This window comes from Octodon degus, unplaced genomic scaffold (assembly GCF_000260255.1).
Source record: "Octodon degus isolate 3935 unplaced genomic scaffold, OctDeg1.0 scaffold00026, whole genome shotgun sequence".
NCBI lineage: Eukaryota > Metazoa > Chordata > Mammalia > Rodentia > Octodontidae > Octodon > Octodon degus.
In genome coordinates this window covers 4,926,240-4,934,947 of record NW_004524602.1, presented here as the reverse complement: position 1 = coordinate 4,934,947, position 8,708 = coordinate 4,926,240, and the positions used below count along the sequence as shown (strand labels likewise).

Genomic DNA, 8,708 nt, shown 5'->3' with positions numbered 1-8,708 from the left:
GTTTGAATTCAACTAAACAATCTAACACTGTCTAGCAGTCTATAATATTAGTGGGTTATCCTCATAAGTTATTGACTTGAGCCTTTTACAGCTCATCGTATTAATATGGATTTACTTTATATACCTCGTTTTTATACTTTTCTGCTGGATGGTTAAGACCAAGATATAGCAAGACCTATATACCAAGAAATGTAACTTCTGTATCTGATAAGGTGAGCCAAATACTCTCAGGATTTATCCTGTAGCCCTGTACCGCCCTTTGTACATTCTTTTGTCAGTGTCTGACATGAGGATGAGTCACGGCCATTGCTTGACCAATTTGCTCTCTGTGAAAGCTTGAACCAAATGATTTTTTGGCAGGAGGTTTGCAACCAGCCAATCTGAGGGCATTATTCTTCTCACTGCTGATTGGCTGTTGCCGTGTAACCCAATTCTGGCAGATGCACAGCATCAAAACATGCTGCTCTGCCATGTGTAACTATTCCTCCTCCCTTCTCTTCTTCTCTTTCTTCTTCCCCTTCTTCATTGACGAGGTTTTACTATGCAGTTCAGTTTGGCCTTGAACTTGCAGCAATCTTCCTGCCTCAGTCTCTCTGCCAAGATTACGAACACATGCCACCGCACCTGGCTGGTCTTGTTCTTAAAACCTTAAGATCCCTAAAGTGCTACCTAACTAGCCTGCACCTTCTAAGGTTTTACTAATACAGTACTTTATTAAATTACATAACTGTGGGAGACATTGTATATTCAGAGTTTAAAGTATAAAAATCATTATAGACTTTTTTCTGCTATCTGAAATTTGCAGTTTTTCAGTTCTTAGGTGCTTTAGGAATGCTCCCCCCATGAATTTGGGGGGGTCCACTGTATATTTTCTGATCCCTTTGTCAAACATCAAACAGTTGAATATGCTTAGGATTGTTTCTATGTCCTAGTTTGTTCCTTTGATTCTCCTGATTTTGTGCCCATACCATGCTGTTTTTATCACTATAGCTTTGAAATATAACTTCAAATCCAGGATTGTGATATGACCTGCTTTGCTATTGTTGGCCAGGATTGCTTTTTTTTTTTTTTTAATTTTTTTTTTAACATTGTGTGTGTGTGTGTGTGTGTGTGTGTGTGTGTGTGTGTGGCCAGCTCAGCCCACCAGGGGGCGCGGCTGGCTGGCATGTGGTGCTGGAGGATTGAACCGCGGTCCCTGTGTTTTGCCAAGCTTGTTCCATATAGGTGCTTTAGACCACTGAGCCATCTCTCCAGCCCCCAGGATTGCTTTTACTATGCTGGATCTCTTCTGGTTCCACATGAATTTTAGGATTGTTTTCCCACATTTCTGTTCTGTGAACAATGCTGCTGGTATTTTGATTAGGATTGTGTTCAATCTTCATATCAATTTTGGAAGTCTGGCCATTTTGACTATATTTGTCCTACCTATTGAGGAACACGGGCCATCTTTCCACTTTCTGATGTCATTCTTAATTTCATTGTTCACAGTAGTATAGTTTTCATTAGCCAGGTCTTTCACTTCTTAGTTACTTTTCTCTCATCGTTGGGTGTTGGGACAGAATACCCAACACTCAACATTGAGGAGGGAAAGTTTCAATTTAGCTCACAGGTTGTAGAGGTTTCAGTCTGTAATCAGCTGGCTCCAAGGCAGGGGGTTGTGGCACAGGGACAACATTCAAGGTGGCAAGAAGACAGCAAAAGCAACAAGAACAAGTGGAGGAGGAGGAAAGAAAGCCTCTTTCCTTCCTGTATATTGTAAGCAGCCTACCTCCCCCACCCCCACTTGTGTTGCACTCAAACCATCTCCCTGCTTCTGCACAGGATGAGGATGTTTACAAAGTAAGGACCGACATTTATCATTGAAGTACAGGAATACTGTTGCTTTTTGTATGATTTTACTCCTATTGTATTTCTTCTTTTTTTTTTTTTTTTGCGGAACCGGGGATTGAACTCAGGCCCTTGTGCTTGCCAGACAAGTGCTTATTCTACTGAGCCATCTCCCCGGCCCCTCCTATTGTATTTCTGGATTTGGTTGTTATTTTAGGGGCCTTTTGGTAGAATTACTTTGGGTCTTCTTTGTAAAGAATCATGTCATCTGTAAATGATTTGTTTTCTTTTAATTGCTCTTGCTAATCTTTTTGGGTTATTATTATTATCATTATTGACAGGTCCTTGATATGCAGTACAGGCTGGCCTCAAGCCCATGGTGATCCTCCTGCCTCAGCCTCCCAGGTGCTGGGATTACAGGTGTGTAGCACCATGCCCAGCTGTGGCTAATGATTCAAGCACTGTGTTGAACAGGACTGACGACAGTGGGTATCTGTGACGGCTGATTGTGTCAATTTGAGTAACATCCAACTAGACCAGCTCAAGCATAGCTGTGGATGAGGAAGACCTACCTTAACAAGGATTATTATCAGCATGGTAACTAAGGAAGGAGGAGGCTTGCTTCTGTTTCCATTGAGGGAGCTCCAGTGTTTGTTTTCACTCTGGACATGGTCTCCAGGCTTTCAGTGCAGACCATTCAGTCTCCTCACGGGCACTCACATGGGACACTATGCAGAGCCCAGGCCTTCCACTGGGCCCCTGGGATCCTCTCTGAAGACAGCCCTTTCGCACTCTCCCACACTCAATTCCGTGGGTAGCTGATGAAAGCCCGACTGTAAATTCTTTTTTTTGTCTTATTTATTTATTTATTTATTTATTTTATATTTGAAAATTTTATTGATAAACAGATAGCAATGAGAGAGTTTCAAATCAAATCGGAAGTACACTTTCAACAAATAACACACTGCATATATTCTTCTTAGTGGTTAATTGCTGCACAAGATGCGGACTTGAGATCCTGTTTGCAAACACCATTAGAACAAATCATTCTATTCATTAAGAGAATGCAACTATATATCTATCCTTACCACTTTGAATACACAGATACAAAATGGACATTCATCTGTATACCCTATTTTTTCGAAGTTCCGTTATTGAATATTATAGGTGTGTAAACTCAGCAAAATATTCTAAAAGAGTGCAGTAGACCATAATAAATTCTTTTTTTTTTTAAATATTTATTTATTTTTATTTATTACATTTATTTATTATGTGTGTGTGTGTGGCCAGCTCAGCCCACCAGGGGGCGGGGCTGGCTGGCATGTGGTGCTGGAGGATCGAACCACGGTCCCTGTGCTTTGCCAAGCTTGTTTCAAGTAGGTGCTTTAGATCACTGAGCCATCTCTCCAGCCCCTCTTTTTTTCTTAATTTTATTTTTTTAATGTAAATTCTTATACATGTGTATTATATGTTTCTCCAGTAGGCTCTGATACAGTATCCTTCTCTTGTTCCTTCCTTTAGAGAAAAAGTGTTCAGTTTCTCACCACTTAATATGATGATGGCAGTAGGTTTGTCATAAATGGCTTGTATCAGAATGACATCAGGTCCTTTCCCTCAGTGTTTTAATCATGATTGGATGTTGGGTTCTGTCAAAGGCTCTTCTGTATCTCTTGAGATGATCATGTGATTTTTGTCCTTGCATCTGTTTATGTGATGAGCTATATTTAGATATTTGTGTCTGGTGAACCATCCTGGGATGAAGCCTACTTGGTCACGATGTGGAATCTTTTGGATGATTTGATGCACTCTGTTTGCCAGTATGTGGTTGAGAATTTTGGCATCTGTATTCATTAAAGAGATTGTATATAGTTCTTTTTTGCCAGGATGGGGGTGAGGGAGGATCCTTGTCTGGTGTTGGTATCAGGGTAATGGTAGCTTCTAGAAATGCCTTTCGGAGTACTCCTTACCTTTTGATTTCATTAAAGAGTGTGAAGAGTATTGGTGTTAGATGTTTGAGAATTTGGCTGTGAATCTGCTGAGACTGGGGGTTTTCTTAGTTGGTTGTATTTTTATTACTGCTTCAATTTCATTGCCTATTAGATTATTCAGGGTTATTATATCTTTTTTTTAAATTTTTTTATTTTGTGCAGGGTTATTATATCATATTCATGTTGTTCTGTAAGTTCTGGCGTGCTGTGTTGGCATCATTGTTGAGTTCTAAGAACTGTTACATTTCTTTCTTATGTGCATTACTCATGAGGGTATTCTTTAAGTTCCATCATTTGTTGTCTTTTGCCATTGAGTTCTAGTTTGTTGGGTGGGCCACTCTGCAGGTATCTACTAAGTTCATTTGCTTGAAGGTTTTGTTCAACTCTAATTTTGTTAATTTTTTTGTCAAGTTGATCTAGGCTCCACTTGTGACAATGGGGTATTGAGGTTCCCCGTTATAATTATGTTTATCTTATCTTTTATGTCCAGTAGTATTTGTTTCATGAAGCTGGGTGCGCAATTATTTGGTGCATACATGCTAGTAATAGTTATTTCTTTGTGTTGGATTGTTCCTTTAATCAATACACAGTGACCTTTCTTGCTTTGTCTGTCTTGCTGTCCACTTCATCTGAATATAGGATAACTACACTGGCTTTTTTCAGGTTCCTCTTGCATAAAATATTATTTTCTATTCAATTTAAAAAAAATTTATTAATTTATTTTGGGGTGTGCAGCGTACGGTCTTGCACATACTAGGCAAATGTTCTATGACCAAGCTACATCCCAGCCCTAAGAATTTCTTTTTCAGTTAAATGTGTTTCTTATATACAGCATACTGTTGGATTTTGTTTCTTGATCTATTCTTTCGGTCTGTGTCCTTTGACTGGGGGAACTGAGACCATTCACGTAGAAAATTATTACTAATAGATATGGTTTAAATTTATTCTTCTTATGGCTTTTTTTTTATTAATGATTCCTTCTTTCCCTTTGACTTAATTCCTAATTGTATTGCATGGATTAACTCTATTAGGCATTTTATTATTGTTAACTTCACTGTTTCTAGTATTTCCTTGAAAAGTTTTTACAGTGGTGATTTGGTGGCCTTGAGTTTCTTAAGTGGTCTTTATTCTTTTTTTTTTTAATTTTATTTATTTATTTGTGTGTGTGTGAGAGTGTGTGTGGCCAGCTCAGCCTACCAGGGGGCAGGGCTGGCTGGCATGTGGTGCTGGGGGATTGAACCGCGGTCTCTGTGCTTTGCTTAGCTTGTTCTAGATAGGTGCTTTAGACAACTGAGCCATCTCACCAGCCCCTAGGTCTTTATTCTTTATCATGGAAATATCTTACTTCATCAGCTGACAGCTTGAAGGATATATTCAATATATGTATTTGGGGCCTGCAAGATAGCTCAGTGGACTAAGCACCTGCTTAGGCAAGCACAGGGAACCAGGGTTTGATCTCTGGCAACACAAGCCTCACCAGCCCCACCCCAGGCATGTTAGGCTGGCCACTGACACAGAGCATGGTGGTACATGCCCATAATCCCAGCGCTGGGGAGGCTGAAAACAAGAGGATCACTGAGCCCGAGCTGTAAGACCCTGTACCAAATACTTAGCAAATTAATTAATTAATATATGTATTTGAACCAGCTAGTAGCACAGTTAGTTCTCCTATTCCAATGAAGATTGTGGCTTTTTGTTCTTCAATTCACATTTGTTGTTATTTGTGGCAAAGGTGGAAGATTCAAATCTGATCTCTGATTTCAGATATGGTGGCACATGCCTGTAATCCCAGGTTTTGGGAGGCTGAGGCAGGAGGATCACTATGAGTCTGAGGCCAGCCTGAACTGCATAGTGAAACCCTGTCTCAAAAAGAAAAAAGGAGGGACCAGGGAGATAGCTCAGTTGAATAAGCCCTTCCCTGGCAAGCACAAAGTTCTGAGTTCAATCCCCAGTTCTGCAAAAAAAAAAAAAAAGAAAAGAAAAAAGAAAGGACAGAAAAAATTGCCATCCTAGTTTATCATGAGATTCTTTTGTAGTTTCATAATTCTGTATAAGTCTCTTTCCAGTGTATATGTTCTCTCTCTCTCTTTTTTTTTTTTTTTTAAGAGGAACCGGGGATTGAACATAGGCCCTTGTGCTTGCCGGGCAAGCATTTATTCTACTGAGCTATCTCCCCAGCCCCCTATGTTCTCTTCATAGTATTGTTTTAGTGTGTGTGTATGACAGTCTCACTATATATTCCAGCCTAGCCTTGCACTGTGTAGTCCAGTTTGGCTTCAAACTCCTGGTGATCCTCCTGCCTCAATCTCCGGAATGCTGGGATTATAGGCATGTACCACCATGCCTGGCTGGGATTGTCTATTTCTATACCAGTACCAACTTTTTTTTCTTTTTTATGTATTTGGGACAGTGTCGCACTACACAGATCAGACTCATAGTGATCCTCCTGTTTTCAGCCTCCCCAGCTCTGGGATTATAGGCATATGCCATGTCTGGTCTTGGTGGCCAGCTCAGTGGGCCTGGGTGGTGGGAATGGCGTCACTTGTGGTGCTGGGGACTGGTGCCTGTGCTTACCTAAGCAGGTGCTAAGTCCACTGAGCTATCTTGCTGGCCCCCAACTCCCTTGATAATTTTATTTTTAGATTTAATTTTAGTTTTTTGGGGCTGATGAGATGGCTCAGTGATCTAAAGCACCTACTTAGAACAAGCTTAGCAAAGCACAGGGACCGCGGTTCAATCCTCCAGCACCATATGCCGGCCAGCCCCGCCCCCTGGTGGGCTGAGCTGGCCACACACACACACACACACACACACACACACACACATAAAATTAAAAAAAAATTTTAGTTTTCTGAAATAGGGTTATGTAGCCCAAGCAGCCCTGAACTCACAACAGTGTCTCTGCCTCAGCCTCCTAAGTGCTGGGATTAGAGGTAGGTGCCGCTACACCTTGTGATAATCACAGTTTTATAGTAGCTCTTGACAGTTGGCATTGCCATGTTGTTACTCAACATAATTTTTATTTATTTATTTTTATTTTTTGGCAGAACTGAGGATTGAACTTAGGCCCTTGCGCTTGCCAGGGAAGCACTTATTCCACTGAGCCATTTCCCCGGCTCCTATTTATTTATTTATTAAACACAATGAATGTTTGCAATGACCAGAAGTAGATGTGGGCCATAAACAGTGTGTGTGTGTATGAATTCTGTATATATCTGAATGTCAATGAGATCCATCAGAAGTGTGCATTGGCTGGGTATCAATTCTATTCCAGGGCTGGGGAGATAGCTCAGTAGAATAAGTGCTTGCCTGACAAGCTCAAGGTCCTGAGTTCAACCCCCAGTACCGCAAAAAAAAAAAAAAAAAAAATTCTATTCCATATTACCAATTTTCCTGGGGAGCCGTGCACTCCGGGCCCTGGCGGCTGCCCCGGAGCCTGGCGAGCCCACGAAGGGGAAGCCCTTTAAGCTCCTAGGAATTTTAGATGTTGAAAACATTCCCTGTGCACAGGATTCAGTACTGTATGGCTCATTAGGATCTGTCATGGCTGGACTCGGATACTTTTTGTTAACTAGCGGAGTTAGAAGATCATGTGATGTTGGTGTAGGAGGATTTATCGTGGTGACTTTAGGATGCTGGTTCCATTGCAGGTATAATTATGCAAAGGAAAGCATCCAGGAAAGAATTGCCGGAAAGGGAATGAAAAATAAGATTCTCTATGAAAGCACCCACCTTGATCCTGAAAGAAAATAAACCAACAAGTAACTGAGCAACTTCAACAGAAAAAAAACAGAACAGAACTTCTTGAAGTCAATGTGAAGAATGCTGGGATCAACTACACAGAGCATTTTATACATACAATCAGAGAGCCCTCAACTGAGTAAATAAAGTATGTGTAAACTGTAAAAAAAAAAAAAAAAGAGGGGCTGGGGAGATGGCTCAGTGGAATAAGTGCTTCCCTGGCAAGCGCAAGGGCCCGAGTTCAATCCCCAGTTCTGAAAAAAAAAAAAAAAAAAAAAAAAAAAACTTGTTTTTTAAAAAAATTTTAATTTTAATTTAAAATTAAAAAAAAATTTCCTCAAAAAATAACTCTTACATTTGTGTTTGTTTGGTCTTTTTGAGACAGGGTCTCCTATGTTCAGGCTGGCCTTGACCTCACTTTGTAGTTCAGGCTGTTCTTGAAATCACAATGATCCTCCTGCCTCAGCCTCCTGAGTGCTGGGATTACAGGTATGCGACACCATGCCCAGCTTTTCCACTTCTTCTAAGATCATTTTCAAGTTCCAAAATTAAAAAAAAAAAAAAAAAAAAAAAAAAAAAAAAAAAAAAAAAAGAAAACACTGAATTTTCATAGGAATAACACTGAATCTACAGCTAAAACATTTTTGGACCAGGTTCCAACACTCAGGAGGAAGCTGAGGTAGGAGGATTGCTGGCTGTGATTTTGAGGCCTGCCTCAGCTACAGAGACAGGTTTTTTGTTGTTTCTTGTGGGGATTTTTTTGGTACTGGGAAATCAAACTCAGGACCTTTTGCTTGCCAGGCAGGCTTTTGCCACAGAGCTATATCCCCAGCCCCCACATAGTGAGTTCAAGACCAGCCTGAACTACAGAATGCAACCTTATCTTAAACTTTATTTTTTTTTGGTGGAACCAGGGATTGAACTCAGGCCCTTGCACTTGCCAGGGAAGTGCTTATTCCACTGAGCCATCTCCCCGACCCCATTATCTTAAACTTTAGAAAAAACATTAATATTCATTTACTATATTTAATATGAACTTTTTTCCCTTTTTTTGAGCAGAACCTGAGTTTTTGAACTCAGGCCCTTGCGCTTGCCAGGCAAGAGCTTATTCTACTGAGCCATCTCTATGGCCCCCAAATTGTCTTAAAGAGG

General features: G+C 40.5%; 1 pseudogene; it reads left to right on the top strand.

Annotated features, from left to right (window-relative positions):
• Positions 1-3,711: 3,711 nt before the first annotated feature.
• On the top strand, positions 3,712-7,499 carry LOC101593152 (annotated as a pseudogene).
• The last annotated feature ends 1,209 nt before the right edge of the window (positions 7,500-8,708 follow it).